The sequence below is a fragment of the Muscardinus avellanarius genome, assembly GCF_963383645.1.
Source record: "Muscardinus avellanarius genome assembly, chromosome: 6".
Classification (NCBI taxonomy): domain Eukaryota; kingdom Metazoa; phylum Chordata; class Mammalia; order Rodentia; family Gliridae; genus Muscardinus; species Muscardinus avellanarius.
The window spans coordinates 7,424,012-7,443,016 of record NC_137791.1 but is presented as its reverse complement, the minus strand read 5'-3'; positions in this window follow the sequence as shown (position 1 = coordinate 7,443,016).

Below are 19,005 nucleotides of genomic sequence, written 5' to 3'. Positions count from 1 at the left end.
ATGATAATAAAAAGAAACACTCTTAAGAAATCTGAGAATTCATGGCCTATCATGTTGTGACACTGGAGGTATTTTTCCCTCTCAGGACTATGATTTCTAAAAAATACTTTGGTGGAAATTAAAGCCATTACTTGTATATAGAAAGGGAACTTGTATGAACTCAGACTTCTCAATTACAAGATAGAAGCTGGAGAGGGATATCTTAAATTGCTTTCTGTAGTTGTGTGGCTTCTTTGATTTTCAATTCTCTTCCCTGGATAGGTGGGTGGAAAGGTGAAGAGGTCAACATTCCCAAATATGGTTGATCAGATTTTCAATTTTGGTGTGCAGCGTTGAACCCTGTTATAAAAAGCAGAATATTGGATCACTCTTCTCACCTTCGGGTCACCCTCCTTCCCCCAAGGGCTCCTATAAGGCAAGTATAAGTTTCTTGGGAGCATAAGATAGAAGAAAATGCTAGTTTTTTCTGGATGTCCCTTAAAGAGAATAAAATTTGATTTCTATGCAATGAAGGGAAAACGATTTCTTGAATGTCTAAATACTATTATTAAATATAGAAAGTATAATTTTAAAAATATACAGTATTGACATATATTCATTCACTTGATTCTGTTGTTCTTTTTGTTCCCCTTCTAATGCTCTTTAGTTTTTCTTGGGATTTTCAGTCCCTTTGTACAGATATATCATATTCTGTCTTCTCTATTGTTAATTTCCAAACATGTTGTCATTCATACTTAACTCTTTCTTTCTTGCAACTTAGCTTGCCATAGCAGTTTTATTTTTATAACAGGTAAGAGGATTTTAGATGGTTTGCAGCATAGTGTCGCAGCAGTTCCTTTGAGGCACAGAGAAGGTGTGTGACCACAACATTATAACCAAGAAGGGACAAATGATAGATTTTATTTTTTATTTTAAGTGCTGCATCGCTTTTCAAAAAATTTTATCCACTCATCAGATATGCTTTTACTGACATCAGTTACTGTGTACTCCATCATTAATTTCTACTGTTTACTACTGAATGTGATTTTCGAAACGTATAATTCCAGAACATCTAAATTTATTGACACTCATACACAATTGCTATCTGACTTAGACATTGAGACCAAAGTATATGATTTATGTGTAAATGGAAGAATTAAAGAATTATATCTATTTTCCATGACTATAATTAAAAATGATTTTGTCAAATGGACATGCTTGATAGAAATAGTCATTTCTGATCATGAATAAAAATGGTCAAATTTTAGTACAGCATAGATATATCCATAAAGATGAGTTTCTCCTATACCCTATTGTATCCATCAGTATTCTTGCAGCTATAATATAAAGACCGATCACATAGTGTAGAGGAAGAATTCATTTTCTTACACTTTGAGGATCAGTCCATGTGAGGCTGAGAACCACAGATCTCAGGGCATAGAGGAAATAAATGGAGAGAAAGCATAAACTGTGTTCTTTATCTCATTATTACAAAGGCCAGAAGCAAGAATAACAGTGTGTGTGTGTGTGTGTGTGTGTGTGTGTGTGTGTGTGTGTCTATATATATATGACACAAGGCCACACTCTACTGGTCTACAGGATACCACCAAGGTTTAAACCACTTCTGGGATTATAACTCTCATGAGTCAATTATATACACCTTGAATATTAATAAAGAAGCTCTTTAAGGAACATTTTTTTATCTAACTATAACACCTATCTACAAATAATTATAATTTTATAAAAATTATCATTGCTAACTTGATACTGGGCTAAGCAACTTAAATTTATTAGTATCACATTTATTTTCAAATTAATCTGACATAGCTATGATTAACTTTTTAATTTTCACAAGAGATAACTGAACACAAGAGAATATAACTTAAAGTTACAAAACTAGAAAATAATTTGAGATAATCAATATATGATTTTGATATTCTACCTACTTGATATGCCACTTAAGCTAACATTTTTCTTCTATTATTTTGGAACTGGTTGTGTATCAATTCAACCTTTAAAAACATGTACATAGCCGGGCGTGGTGGCGCATGCTTGTAATCCCCACACTTGGGAGGCAGGAACAAGAGGATCGCGCAGGTTCGAAGCCAGCTGCGCTGGCTTAAGAGACCCTGTTTTCACATAAAAAAGTATAAAATAAGTGTGGGAGTGTAGCCCAGAGGTAGAAGGGCTTCAAGGAACCCCAGTACCACCAAAAAAAATCCAAAAAAATGCATATATTTATATTAGTGATGATACTATTTATAATCTCTGAAACATGTAAAGAGTGAACTAATTAATATTATTTTACCTTTGTTTATATTATTTACCTAATATTATCTTACCAATAAGCAACCTTAATATTTTACATGATTTGTTTTATAAATTATTCAACCTACTTAAAATATATTTTCACATTTAGAACCATGAGAAGAGATATAATAATTTAAATATAGTACATCATTAGAAAGATGACAGGAAAACAGTTCTTTCTCACATAATCATAGGGCCAAAGTTTGATTCCCATCCAATATTGATATGGAACACATCTTTTGAGATACTAATTAGTCAAATATTCTAACACTAAAGGAAGATGATAAAGCAAATATCATATGATTTTTCAGAAATGAAAAATTAATTATAATGACATTTAGCATTACAATGTATATTCCTATCACCTATTGCTCCATTATATCATTTAATTTTTGTTAATTTGAAATATTACAGGTGTGTACCATCACATCTGATTGGATATTTCAAATTATCCAAAATTAAATGATATAATGGAGCAGTAAGTATTTTGAAGGAATTCTGACTTCAATGCAATTTACAAATAAAACTAAATCTCATACGGCAGATACCTTTTTACATACTTGTTGAAGTTTAAACCAAGCGCTACTAAACCTCTGACTCTCTCTTCAACCCAAAGAGCTATATTATGTTTTATGTGATCATAAATAATTTTCTCTTATTTCCTCAACTGATTTTTCACAATCTCTTAAGAATAAAATGTAACTTATCAAGGTCTTATGCTATTTTTCCTGCTCTGACCTCAAGGTCTTATGCTATTTTTCCTGCTCTGACCTTGCCATACTTCCTATTCATTATAGACTCATTTATTCTCATAGTATTATATAATTCCAATATAAGAGCCAAACAAAGTACTGGACACTGATACACTTCTTCCTTGAAGACACGAACATCTATGAAGGAGACAGACCTGTAAAGAAATAGGTAAAGGAAATTTAAAAATGTCTTAAGACAAGAATATGCAAAATCCTATGGTATCATACAAGAAAGAAGTCCTATATCTGGAAAAAAATCAAGAAATGTTTTCAAAAATGGCGATATTTCAATGAGATCTTAAGAATTTCCGAACTGAAGTGGAAAAAAGGCATTCTCAGCATAGTAAATGGCAGGTGCATGTGCAGACACAATATTTTTATAATTGTTGAAGAAACAGAATAGTAACAAGGGATGGGAATGCAGAACAAAAAAGATAAGTATACAGTGGCCTATATCCCAAACACCATGTATATGATTAGGTTATTTGAATAGTTTGTATTCGTGTGTGTGTGTGTGTGTGTGTGTGTGTGTGTGTGTGTGTGGTATGGTGTGTCACTGGAGATTCAACCTAGGGGTATTCTACCTCTGAGATGTATCCAAAACTTTTTATTTTTTATTTTGAAACAGGGTCTCCCTATGTTGCTGAGAGTCTCAATATGTTGCTGAGATTGTCTCCAAACCTACTGTCCTCCTGTCTCTGCCTCCCAAATACTGGGATCTCAGGAGTATGTCACCACATACAGCTGTATTTTATTGTGAGTGATAAATTACTGGACTAGTTTAAGAGGAAAATCATTGGCAAATATGGGAAAATATGTGAAATAAGAAAATAGTGTTGTACTGCTATTAGAACACTATAGTGAGCATTAATAAAGGTTTATTTCTTTGTCAGGTGGTAATACATAAAGCAGATAGAATTAATTTATTTTTATTTATTATTATTATTTTTAGAATGTTACTGGTGATGAAACCCAAGGGGATACTACCTCTGAGCTATACCTCCAGACCTATTTTATTCTTTTTTATTTGGAAACAGGGTCTCACTAAGTTGCACACAGCCTCACTAAGTTGTTAAAGCTGGCTTCAAATCTGCAATCCTTCTGTCTCAGCCTCCCAAGTACTGGGATGACAAGTATACACCACTTGAGCACATGGAATGGGCAAAACTTACTGAGTGAAGGGACAAGTTGTATAACATTTCATGACCACTTTTTAATGATGAGTTGATATGACAGAAAAAAAGGATTAAAATAAGTAATAAATATTGAGCAAATATAACTCAAAATATCATTTTGTTGACCAAGTAATGAAATACCTTTGAGATAAAAAAATTGGGAAATTGAACCTTTTAGTTAAGAGCTCAGTTTTGTACATAATGCTTCTAAACTTATTTGGGGCTTCTTCTGTGTGTGTGTGTATTACTAGGGATGGAACCTAGGGACTTTCTACCTCTGGGCTACACTCCTAGACCTATTTTATATTTTCTTTGGAAACAGAGTCTCACTAAGTTGCTGAGAGCCTCACTTAAGTAGCTGAGGCTGGCTTTTAACTTGTGCGATCCTCCTGTCTCAGCCTCCCAAGTACTGGGATTACAAGCGGGCACCACCACGTCCTGTTGGGGCTTCTATGTTTGGGAATGTGAATCTGACATTTTCTTGAGTATATGGAGGTCCTAAATGGATTCATTTCTTCAACATACAGATATTTAATGCCTACTATATGATAAATTCAATGGTGAACAAATAGAATAAATGGTAAATTTAATATATGTTTAAGAGCTTAATATAGTTTAACAAATTTATAAAATAGATAAGTCATATTTGTAAACTCAATTTAAATTCCTGAGAGTTTATTTATAATAAGAGATATGCACTCATTTTAAAATAACATTTATTTTGTATTTTTAGTAGATTTATTTTTGGCCATATAATATATTAAAACATAATAATATGAATTATTACAAACATAAAAGTTGATTTAAGAGAGCCTATATAAAAAATGCAAAGTGCATCCATGCACTTTGAAGTATTTATAACTTCAGCGACCTAAAGTATTGACTGAAAATTTAGTTATTTTCTTTCCAATAATTTCTGAGTTTTAAAAATTTATTTAATTTTCATAATGTTTAATATAAAGGCTACCTCATCATAAAAGTTGCTTTATTCTCAGATATTACGAGTTAATGCTAAAATACATGGAAGAGTGACAGAGAAACCATTACAAATTCTATTTTCAGTATTATAATAGAGATAATATGCTACAATTTAGCTTAATGAGTTGCAATTAAGAAACAGTTTCAGTTGCATGTGATTTCTTTTAATTATTAGTTATTAGTTATTCTTGCATAAGTATATTTAAAATCACATTATTTTAGCCATAGCAGTTGATAAAAATTTTCACTATATTAACATTTTCATGCAGTAAAGTTAGGATAAACTTAAAAAGAAATATAGTACTTTTTAAAATCTTAACAATTTTCAGGAGAATATGATCATTTTTAAGAGGCCTATCACTTATGAAATGGGCAGAATATATACCTAGACATGTAACTTGGATATATTTTGACAAAAAAATCTGAAGAACTTTATATTGAATATTCATCCACCCTAAAGTAACTGCGATTTTACTTCTCTAATCAGATACTCAGAGATAAATGGGCTGCATCATGCACTCTTGGTCTCTGGCTGCTGCAAAAGCAAACCACAGACTGGGTGAATTAAAAAGCAGATATTTTGTTTTTCATGGTTCTGGAAAATGAAACTCAAGATCAAAGTTCCAGGGAGCTAAGAACCTAGAGAGTATTCTCTCACTCACTTGGGAATGGTGCCTTCTCTCTGGTCTCCATGAGCTTTTTCTCTACTCTTGCAGCTCTAAAGTTGGGGCTCAGAAGAATTGTGGGGAGGCCTCTGAGGGTTTTTCTCTTCTTTCTCACAGGGTTACAACATCACACAGCCTTACAACATCATCTGACTTAATTACCTGTTTAGAAGCCCCTCTCCAGATAAATGTAGACTGACACTGATGGAGAGGGCTTCAACAGACAAATGGTGGATAATCCAGTTCAGTTCATAACACTTACTATGCTAAATGAGTATTCATACATATAGTATAAGAAAACAGTATTATAGGATCCTGTGGCAACTAGACTAGATGCTTCTTTTTGCTCAAAGAAAGATAAAATCCCATTGAAACTGGTTTTGATTTTGGAATTTTTTGTAAAGAAACAATTAGCCTCTTAAAAAATAGTGTTGACCAAACTGGTTAACTGTTTGCAGAAAAATGGAAATATACCCCACTCTCTCACAATGCACAAGCATCAACTCAAGATAGATCAAAGACTTGGAACTCAGACCAGAGACCTTGCAGCTCCTTGGAGAGGGCATAGGTCCAACACTTCAACACAGAGGCACAGGCAAAAACTTTCTCAACACAACCCCAAAAGCATGAGAAATTAAAAAGAGGATCAATACATGGATTGCAAAAAGCTGCAGAGCTTCTGTATAGTAAAGGAAACTATCAAGAACCTCAACAGAGCCGACAGAATGAGAGAAAAACAATGTCCACCTACTCTGATAGAGGACTAATACCTATAATATGCAGAGACTCAAGAAACTCAACTCTAAGAAAACAAATAACCCAATTTAAAAAATAGGCAAGTGAACTAAATAGACACGTGAGGAAAGAAGAAATTCAAATGGCCAATAAATGTATGAACAAAATGTTCATCATTAACAATCAGAGAGATGCAAATCAAAACTACCCTGAGATTCCACCTAACTCTTGAATGGCAATCAATCAGAACACAAACAACAGCAAATGCTGGCGAGGATGTGTAGAAGTGGGAACTCTAAAAAATTGTTGGTGGGATTGCAAATTAGTTCAGCCATGTCAGGGCCAGTCCGACAGCGGCAGGGCTAAAGAGGATGATGAGTGCCACGGCTGGGACAGAGACACATGGAGCCGGGAGTCATGTCAAGCAGGAACTTGTTTATTGAACAAGCAGGCTTACTTATAAAGCACAAAACCACAAAAGGGGATTTCCAAAGAGAAACTTTCATTGGCCAATCACATTAAAGTTCACTCTTAAATGCACACAGCATGCTTGTCTTATCCAATTACATCCAGGAGCACACACTAACCATGAGCACTGAAAGTAAGTTCAGGTTTTTCCATACTTGGTGGCCGGCTGTGTGGAGCTTGACCCCACCTTCCTCCTATCCGCCCAGCGCCATTTTATATTTTAGTGCTGATTCATTCTTAATGCAGAAGCTTCACAAAATTTAAACCAGGCTTTTAGGGCAGTAGTAGGCTGCAGAAATATAGACCCCAACACAACCACTTTGGAAAACAGCATGTAGGGTTCTCAAAAGAATGGGAATGGACTTACCATATGATCCAGCAATACCACTTCTGGGTAGCTACCCAAAATAAAGAAGCCAAAATACCAAAATAACACATGAATATTTATGTACACAGATGCACAATTCACAATTGCCACACTATGAAATGATCCAAAATATCCATCAATATATGAATGGATTACAAAACTATGGAATCTGTACACAATGGAATTTTTACTCAGCCATAAAGAAGAATAAATTACATCATTTGTGGGGAGATAGATGGAAGTGAAGAAAGAACATTATGCTAAGTAAGATTAGTCAGTCACAAAAAGTAAGAAATCAGATGCTTTTTCTAATATGCAGAAGCTAGGGAGGAAACAAGATAAAAAAGAAACTTTAGTTGAGGAAGGTTGAAACCATTTTACATGTTTACATTCATAAACATATAAAAGTCAATTGGATAATCCGGGCGTGGTTGCGCACGCTTGTAATCCCCGCACTTGGGAGGCTGAGACAGGAGGATCAAAGCCAGCCTCAGCTACTTAATGAGGCTCTCAGCAATGTATTGAGACCCTGTTTCCAAATAAAATATAAAATAGGTCTGGGAGTATAGCCTGAAGGTAGAAAGCCTCTGGGTTCTACCCCCAGGACCACCACCAAAAATAAATAAATAAATAAATAAATAAATAAATATATAAATAAATAAAAGTCAATTGGTAAGTCAAACATGAAAAGGAGGGAGGGAGAGAGAATGAGGTGGAAATTGAGGAAGGATTAAATAAGTGATATGTGCATGTATGTCTCCACCATGTTTGATCCCATTAAAATGTATGACTACAATGCACCAATTAAAAAATTTAAAAAGAGAAAACATACAAAGGGCTGTGTGTGTAGCTCAGAGGTAGAATTGCCCTGGCTTCAATTCCAAGTTACAGAAAAAGTTCTTGTTATATTTTATGGTTTGCTTACATATAAAGTTGGACACCTTCAAAAGCAAAGTTAGAGCTTTGTTAAATTAACAAAATATTAATGTTTGAGTGATGTGATTAAAAGTAAAATTTTTATAAAATTCAATAAAAAATCCAACTAATTCAATATCAAATTAGAATCATTTAAATAGATATTGTAAGCAAAATATAAAATACTGTAAGAAAGTATTCAACATTCTTAATAACATCTAAATAATTATGTCAATCACACTATATATTATACTGTGAATAAAAGTTTAAAATATAGTGCATAAATATATAAAAACTCACCTGAAAGTGCCTCATTATATGAAATATGTTGTTTCTTTGTATACAGTGTGGTTACTATGCTTTTATGGTGTAGGTAGCTGTTTTTATTCTTTCCTTATTGTTGCCTTTATTTATTGTAACTTTGCTTAACATGCACTTTATGTACAGTGGGAACTCAATAAAGATGCTGAAAAAATAGAGTAACACATGGTTTAATTAAACTAGGCTTAATTAAAGGGTTACACAACATAAACCCACATGTTCATGAACATTTTGGAAATTATTTCTTGCACCTTGCACATTTCTTGAATTTTTTCAACTGACAGCATATTTTGCAAATTTCCTATAGAAATACTGCTCTATTCTCACCTTGTTCAGTTTTCTTTCCTGATGGTTTCCTTGGAAAACCTCAATGGGTTATGTAAATTCTATTTAATATGTTAAGGTGGGATATTATTAATATCCATAGGATGCCTTGTTTCTAATATTGTTAGTACTATCAATACTATTATATATAGTATGCATGCATTTATGTACATATGTATGCATGCATGTGCATACATACAAACCACTAGGAAGGAAACCATAAATATACTGTTGTATTTTTAACTAATTTTATACTCCATGAAGGCTGGTTTTCAATAACAGCTACTACAGTATAAATTCAGTTTGATTATGTAAAATTTGAGTTGAAAGAAAATAACCAGAGTGCATGTCCAAGAGCTCATTACACGCCGAGCCATTGTCATCCATAGCCTAACCACAGCAAGCCCCGGGGGCTCACTCCATTGCTTCTGTTTCAGTCTTCCAAAGAAGAATGCTGGTTATTTTTTCTTCCTTTTGACTTTTTTCCCTTTACTTATTTATTTTTATTTTGCTCATTCGTTTGTTTTGCCATTTTCCCAGATGCAAAGATTCTAAAACATTTCTGTGGCGGTTAGACCATATCTTCCTTTGGAGTTAACCAAAGGCAGAATGCTATTCCACGAAGATGTGAGATAGACCAGCCATGAGTTACTGAAGCATATTATCCCACTTAAAGACTCTGCAAGTGCTGGAGGATCATAATGCCTCTAAATGTGTTTAATGTCATCTCCACCGAAATAATTTGTTCATATGGTTGTTTCCAGTTCCTCAGGACTCATATTCAAAGGAATGTATGGGAAAAGACAAGTGTACAACAACTTCTGGGTCCTTGTCCTGAATCGTGGCATTTTGAAGGACAGCCAGGCCTGATGGCGCATGCCTGCAATCCCAGTACTTGGGAGGCAGAAACAGGAGGATCGTAAGTTCCAGACCAAATTTGGCAACATAGCAAAACTTCCAGCAGCAACCTAGTGAGACTTTGTCTCAAAAGAAAACTAAAAAAATTCTGGGAAATAGCTCAGCAGCAAAATGCCTTTGGTTGGATCCCCAGTACCACATAAACACACACAAAAGAATATTAGAAGAACATATTGTAAACGTAATAGAAATATTTTAAATTGACCTTTTTATGACCATGAATCATTCAATTATAAAAGAGCACCCCAAAGAAAACCATTCAATACAACAGAGAAGCACTCAAGGTGATTCAGTACCTACATTAACCCTAAAAAATGGCAGCCTGAAATGTGTGGGTTTTTTCTGAAAAATCAAATGTCATGACACTTCTATTAATATGATCACTATTTCTTGAAAATACCCAAGTGGCTGTGTAGATTGAATTAAAGGAGAAAATGCAAAAACATCTCACATTGAATTCATCTCTTATTGAATAAGGCAGTGATGTTTATTACAGCCAGCCTATAAGCATATAACAGCAAATTCTCTGCAAAATAAAAATAAAGTCATATTAATTAGTGTTACAGGACCATCCATAAATGTTTAAGCCAAAGACTTTAGGTATGATGGAAGTTTGAACAAATAAATGACACAATCAGGTTTATGTTTTAAGAGGTTCATTCTACCTTTACAAGAAAATCAGCTCTCAGCAGGTGGTGGTACAATGATTCAAATCAGACAAGGGGTTAGGAAGCTGAACAATTCTCCACGGAGACTTAAATTTGTTTGGAAAAGGGTATTAGTGCTAGAGGTAAAGGGGATGTAGATCAGGGCTATATTTTAAGATCAAAGTATTTGGAATTTCTGATAGTTGTTTGTAAAGCAGAAGAGAAACATCAGTTGATTAAGATGAGTCAGAGACTTTTTCCTTTACCAAAACTGGGTGGTAAAAGAGCCATTTATTTAGCCAGGCGTAGTGGCGCATGCTTGTAATCCCCGTGCTTGGGAGGCAGAGACAGGAGGACCGTGCTTGTTCGAAGTCAGCCTCGCTGGCTTAAGAGACCCTGTTTCCAAATACAAGTATGGAATGGGTCTGGGAGTGTAGCCCGGAGGTAGAAGGGTTTCCAGGAACCCAAGGACCACCAAAAAAAAAAAAAAAAAAAGACCATTTATTTAAATGCAGAATTATAGAGAAGGAGTAGATTTTACAGAAAAAAAGAATCAGTACTATTTTTCAACATATTCTGGAGATGCCTTTTAGAATTCCTACTCAAGCCCGGTGTGGTTGGACATGTTTGTAACCCCAGTATCTGGGAGGCTGAGACAAAAAAATCACATCTTCATGACCAGCCTCGGGATCTTGGTGAAGTCTTCTGCAACACAGTGAGATTTTTTAAAAAATAAAGAATAAAATAGAGCTGAGGTGTAGCTCAGAGGTAGAATGCTCTGAGGTTCAATTTCCAGTAGCATAATAAAAGTTCCAGTCAAATAAAAAATAGATTTATAATACATGACAAAATTGACAGATATCTATCATTGGAGCTTTAAAAAGTAATGGTCACAAATGAATATTCAAGGAATAGTTCTAAATTATTCTAAGGGAAAGCAGAAATTTGGTTATAAAGACAGGAATATGCAGTTAAGAGCATAGTTTGCAGTGCAAGAAGAATTCTGGAAATTCATGTATTCACTCCATAAATGTGGCTACTTTGAACTTTGTATTATTAACTCTCAGTCATTTAAATATAGAAAAATATGAGTTAAAGTAAATAAGAACAACCCCTTATACGGAAACTATGGATAAAGACAAATAGCCGTGGGTGAAGGATATAGTTCAGTCACTACGGATATCAGTATCATGTACAGGGAAGAGGTGTGTCGTGGGGTAGAATCGACAGGTAAACACACCAAGAGATGCCTGAATGTGTGTTTGTATTGTGTCATATTGGGTGTCACTAAGATATATAATCTTAATGCACCAAAAAAGTATATTTTAAAAAGACATACTTTATGCTTTTTATGAATTTATGCACGACTCTATTTGAACCAGTGATAGAATATTTCTTTCCAGGGTGGGAGGATAAGACTTTCTTGAGGAAATATGCAGAATAATTGGAAGTGAACAATTCCTGTAGGAAGAAAGCAAAAAAGAAGAGATCCTGGAAGAATGCCATTCATACACAAACAACAACAACAAAAAACCACAAGATTTTATTTATCACTCACAGAATTAGAAAAGTTTGGGCATGAAGTGAAATTTTTTTGATTGATTCCGAATAAGATAGAAGTATTTCAGCAGCATGCAATCCATTTTGCTAAAGTGCTCTTTACTTAAGCTAGGTGGTAATGTGTTGGAAGATAGTTTCACAGTAGAAGGAAATAGGAGAACATTAATAAATGTGGGAAAGAGAAGCACGTAGAAAGGCTATCGCAGCAATTTTGCCTGAAGTGCAACATGTTCCTTAGTTCCTTATGGGTAAAAATGTAGCAGGCATTTTAGTACTCTTTGTAGAGTTAAAACCCAAAATATGATGACAAGGGTCCCTTAATATTTCTTTTTTAAAGTGCATTCCCTTGGTCCTTGAAGTCCAGCTATAAAATTACTAATTAATATTTGGCAAGGAATTTGGAAAGGTGTATATTCCCAGACACGCCATAAAACATCTTGGTTAGAAAGTGAAATCAAGGCTACAGTACACCCATTAAAAGGATTTATAACTGTGTTTTAACTTAGAGTGTAGATGGAAAGAACACCAGACAGCTGTTAAGAGGTTGGAAGTAGAAAATATGTTCTACGATTCATCACAAAAAAGGCACCAGGGATATGGAATTTATTTTAAGTTGCTGGAAGATGTTGAAGAATTATTGCAAGCTTGGAACTGGTATTTTGAAATCTTAATGTACATTGTGATTCAAAGGATAATCTAATATAATGAAACTCTTAGGGATATTTGCAATAGATGTGTTTACTTATAAAATAACCATAAAATTATGCTTGGCATTTTACTGTATTTCACCAAATTAGGAAACGGAAGAGTTTAAACTTTTTTCCCAGAATAAAATCGCTTGGATTATCAGTCTTAAAAGAAAAACCTGGAATGATGAAACTACTAGAAGAAAAACAGAGCAAATGCTCCAGAATTGTAAGTTTGAAAAGGTGTTTTTTATCCAGGCCACAAAAGCAAACTGATAAATGAGATCACCTCAAATTAAAAACTACACAGCAATGGAAATTTTCAGCAGAGTAAAGAGATGCCCTACAGGAGGAAAGAGCATATCTGTAAACTGTACATCTGACAAGAGGATAATATCCAGAATAAATAAGGAACTCCAAAACTTCAATAGCAGAGTGCCACAAAAAAAATCTTTTAAATATTGGCTGGGTCCTAAAAATGTGCTTCTCAAAAGAAGATATATAAATGGTCGGTATATATTAGAAAAAATGTTCACCACTAAGTCAAAAGGAAACTCAAAAATATAATGAAATAACCCCTCACTCCAGTAAACGTGGCTATGATAAAAAATAAATAAATAAATAAAGGATTATGAGTTTTAACCAGAGTGTGGAATAAAGGGAACCCTTGCATGCTGTTGCTGGAAATACAAACTAGTACAGCCATTATGCAGAACAATATAAAGTTTCCTCAAAAAAAAATAAAACTTTAAGAATGATCATAGGATCCAGCAATTCCACTGCCGAGTAAATATTCAAAGGAAGTGAAATCAGTTTATTAAAGAGATAAGCCCAGTCCTCTGCTTGTGTTCACGGTGGTCAGGACAAGGCACAGCCCAAATGTCCATCAGTGAGTGAATGGGGCACACATACACCGGGAAACGCTATGTAGTCATAAAAAGAAAGCCTGTTATTTATGGTGCATGGATGGAGCTAGAGATCATTATGTTAAGTGGCATCAGCCAAGCTCAGAATGACAAGTACTTCATTATCCCACCAGTGTGTTGAATTTAAAAGTGTTGAGCTCCCAAGAGTTGAGAATAGAATGGTATTTTCCATAGGCAAAGGACAGTAAGACGTAGAGGGAGGGACGGGGACGGGTGGGTCAATGGGGCCTAAGTGATAGTTAGAGAGGGGCAAGAAGTTCTGCTGCAGTATTCCCTGCACAGTATGGTGACTATAGACAACTAAATGCCATGGACCTTCCAAAAACTTAGATTTTGAAAGTTTTCACCATAAAGAAATGATAAATTTTTATTTGTCTATTTAAATCGATTGAAACATGAAGCAATGTGTCCATTTATTGAAGCATCACGTGGTCACCAATACATAAGAGCAAATTTATGTGTTGTTTATAAGCTAAAATTAAATTATGCTAATATTAAAGAGAGAGGTATTTGATATCAGGACAGATAGGTCTAAGGTCCAAAATAAAGCCTCAGTGAATAGTCAGCATGTCATTTTCAGCTGCCATGGTCAGTCATGAAATTGTTTGGTACATAAATAAATAGATTTATAAAACAAAGGAAGAAATATGTAAGAAAATTTTACTTAGGTATATGTCACCTAAGGAACAATAATGTTTGCATATGTCTAAGTGGAATTAATTTATTTGTAGTCCTATATTTTAGAACTAGAGAAAAACCATTTATTTGTGAGGAACTTTCCAGTTCAAGGTCATGAGCTTCTGACTGAGGAAATTCTTCCTCTGCCGCTTCTGCTACAACCAACACCCTCACTGCCACTTCACAGCTGCTAACACTGCTGCTAAGACCAGGTCTTTATCACTGCGGTTACTATTAATATTACCAGTAATTAAAACAGGAAACGAGCATTGTGTGTTTACTCTGTCTTTGGCACCGTGATCAACTCTGTCAATGTGTATACCTGTGCAATCCAGAGCAAGGAGGTCTTAGTACTATTCTCACTGTACTAAAGAAGAAAACTTACTGAGGTTCATATAACTAGTAAAGAGAAAAGACAGTATAGGAGCCCCCAAACTATGCAGCACCATCTATACTTCTCATCAGAAATCTGACCTTTCATTCATTGGCTGCAGTTAAGAAGAGGCAGACCTACTTTTTAAACAACAAAAACCAAAGCAGAGGAGGCCACATTGAAGGATCGATAACTAAGCAATTTAAAGCGTTTTCCTTTCATTAAATTTTGCTGACTTCTTTTGATATAGTTAATAGTTACCTGAAACAGAAAAAAAAAAAAAACACAAAGAATCAGGTGGTGACTCGCAGCTTTTAATCGTAAGCTTTCAGAGGCTGAAACTGAAAGATTCTAGATTTTAGTCCAGCCTCAGCAACTTAGGAAAACCCTGTTTTAAAATTAAAAAAATAATAATAAAATAAAACTTATTTATTTAAGCTGGGAGCATACCTCACAGGTAGAATAACCCTAGGATCAATCCCCAATACTTCACATAGAAAAAATATACATACATTTCCATAAAGTTATATACACACATATACTTTCTCTATGTTAAAATAACAAAGTCTACTGGGGGTAAATTTAATCAGTGTAGAAAGATCCAACCACAGAATTTTATAAACTTTATTTAAGTAATTCAGCTAATTATCAAATATGAATGGTGTTCAGGCAGATATTGCTTGAGCTGTCCCTCTGACTTACAGTTATCCGTGATGAAATGATATTAAGGAGATTAAGACAAGCATGATGATTTGGGACTTCTGACACATTTCCACAAGGATTTAGTTAAGACCTTATAATCAAACACATGAAAAAATTCTAGAAAATCAAGAGTCAATGGTATTTTTATTATTTTCATGTGAAAGAACGGCCCAAATAACTCTACAGAGCTTTGTCAGATGCACTTTGAGAGGATTCTAGAGTCACAAATGTTAATTGGTTACTATAAAGGCAATGGAGATTGCTGCTTCTACAAAAGAATATGTCCTTGAAGCTGGTCTTTCAAACACCCACTGTAAATTTTCTGCAGGCAAAGCCACGCTGATTTTTTTCTTCCTTATTCAAGTCAAATCCCTGAAAGTCACATTCTTTCCTCAAGTAAAACATATTTGAAACCCAAATGTGTCTGTGACAAGTGCAGAGGTGGATATAAAGCAAAATACATTTAGGCAAATGCCTGCATGTAAAATATCATAACAGAGATAGGCCGCACTGAAGTCAAAAGATGTGCGAGATCTAAAAGTATGTTTTACTCCATGTATGATTAGTTAAAATGGTTGTGATAATAAATAAGCAGGGAATGAGAAAAGTAGAGACAGAAACAGGAGGGAAAAAAGGAAGTTAGAGGAAAGAGTAAAATATAGAGAATTTGAGGTTTGGGGTGAGGTTACAGGTAGCCTAGGTCCTGTGCACACTAACTGGTGAAAGGCTGGTCAAGGCAAAGATTGATTAACTGACTGATTCATGTTTTTAAAATAGACATAATGTACATGCACGCACTGATCAAAGCCAATCTCCACTGGGAGGTGGGGAGATGGAAGTAGTGGGTGGGAACCGGGGAGTACTGCGAGCAGGTATGTCCCTATCACCCTGAATTGCATCAAGATGCATGATTACAATGAACCAGTTAAAATTTTGCTAAAATTCAAATGTACCTTTAAGCATGAATCACATAAAGTGATAAGAAATAACTATTTGTACAAATGTACTGCATTAACTGCCTTAAATTTTTTTTTTTTTTTTTTTTTTTTTGGTGGTACTGGGGTTCCTGGAAGCCCTTCTACCTCTGGGCTACACTCCCAGACCTATTTTATATTTTTATTTGGAAACAGGGTCTCTTAAGCCAGCGCGGCCGGCTCCGAACCAGCGCGATCCTCCTGTCTCTGCCTCCCAAGCGCGGGGATTACAAGCGTGCGCCACCGCCCGGCTTAAAAAGTTTTTACTTACCACATATGTTCTGTGACATTTTTCATCAATTTCAGTTAATATTAACATTTCTGAAGTTTTTAAACACATATCATTTTATTTGCTTCACTCTTCACTCAAAATGAAGTTGTTTTCAGTGTCTCTTGTGATATAATTATGTATAGATAATAGTTATAATTAATTTTTAAATATCAATTGCATTTATTTTTACTGATATACAAACACATAAAAATTACACATAGGGATGATGTGCCAGATGATGTTTGCAACATGTATATATAAGATTTACATCAACATTTCTGGGCACTTAAATTTTCATCCTCCCCAATATTTATTAAGATAGCTTAGTTTTTTGTTTTGTTTTATTTTTTATTTGAAGGTTCTCAATGTGTTTATGAATTTCATTGTCCAATACTAAATTAAGGGGCTGTGGATATGGCTCATGGTAGAGCACATGTCTAACATGTGCCAGGCGCTGGGTCTGATTGCCAGTACCACAGAAAACGTAAATAAGAAAAGAATAACTTTCCTTGTTGATATCAGTTATTTGAGTAGGCAATCATTTTCAAAATGCCCTATAGCCATTTAGTTAGATACCTCTTTCAAAACAGGCTAAATCTAATTACTTCTATCTAGAGCAATCCATTGAAGGGATACTAGTGTAAGTTGAAAATGCCTTTCATAGAAACACAGGATGTGAACACAGAGTTGATACTTAATAAATATGGAAAGATCAAAATTTACTTTGGTAGAGACTAACACGTTATAACTTTAATGCATTTGCCTGTCTTCAATATTAATAAAAATTTAAAGGGTCATATGATCCCTTTATATTCATAAATACCTTTCATGACCTTCTTTGTAGCAAGCGTGAGCTTGTCCCTTGAAGAAACTGTTTTGTGGAAGTTTCAAGCATCATCAACAAATAAGGGTCCTTCTTCCTTATCTTTTGATCTGACCCCTGTGCATAATAGGGATGTTTCTTATTGGATTATGAGCTTAAAATTACATATTGAATTATTATAATGGGAGGATAGTGAGTAATACAACCTTAGGAGGATAGTGAGTAATACAACCTTAGAATGCATGTCAGAAATTCTACAGAAAGAGGAAAATGAATGTTTATCTTTTTGCCGTCTTTTATTTAGTTATGTTTTTAAGTTTTTTTGTTACTCATGGCCAAGTTGAATGCTAACTACAAACTCATCTTTATAAAACAGTTATATATCTTTACCTGAAAATAAGTCAAGAAAACTTGGAAGTCTTATGTTTACTATTTTCCTTTTAGTATTTTTTCTAATTTAATAAAATTACTGAACTATCAAGTTATTTTATTAGTGTTAAATTTTTACACTAAAAAAGTAAGCTATCTTACTAAAATTTACGGAGGATGAAAATATAACACTAATAAATTAATAAAAATTTAAAATTTAAAAGTTATAATACAAGTTATAAATTTGTGTCTCCTAGACCACCCCAAATTTATGTTTAATACTTTTATTTGTATCTGTTAACCAACATGCTAAACAGTCAGAGCCTGCCTGTGTTAGAATCTAACTGCCCACTGGGCGTTGTGGGTTGTGGCGCATGCTTGTAATCCCCTCGCTTGGGAGGCGGAGACAGGGGGATCCTGCAGGTTCGAAGCCAGCTGCGCGTGCGCTGGCTTAGGAGACCCTATTTCCAAATAAAAATGTAAAAATAGGTCTGGGAGTGTAGCCCGGAGGTAGAAGGGCTTCCAGGAACCCTAGTACCACCAAAACAAACAAACAAACAAACAAACCAGAATCTAACAGCCCAATAATGTCTATGCAGAATCTAACTGCCCAAAAAATGTCTATGCATTTAACCAGAAATATATAGGTAGTGTTAATTATCAATATTATATTATATTACAAATATAACTAAGTAGTTAATAAAGGCTAGTACTTATGCAGAATATCGATATGGATTTCTCAAAATGTTATCTAATTTAATCCTCACAATTATTTAATAAAATGAGCAACATTATATTAGTGAGACAGACTTAGAAAAATTCACTTACCAAAGTTCTCTTACTTATAAGAACCGAGCACTGCAATAGCCTGTTAGCTAAATCACAGTTTATATTTCAAAAAAAAAAAAAAGTAGACTTAACAGAAAATATCCCCGGATTTGTTTACATCTTAAGGGCTCTGATTTTAAACCAAGTCAGTAACAACAAAATTAGATATGAGAAAATGTCTTGACCCATGTGATTTACACAGTCACTAAACACTTTCTGATTCATGAAGATAAAAACAAGTTTGGAAAATACAAAGAAATA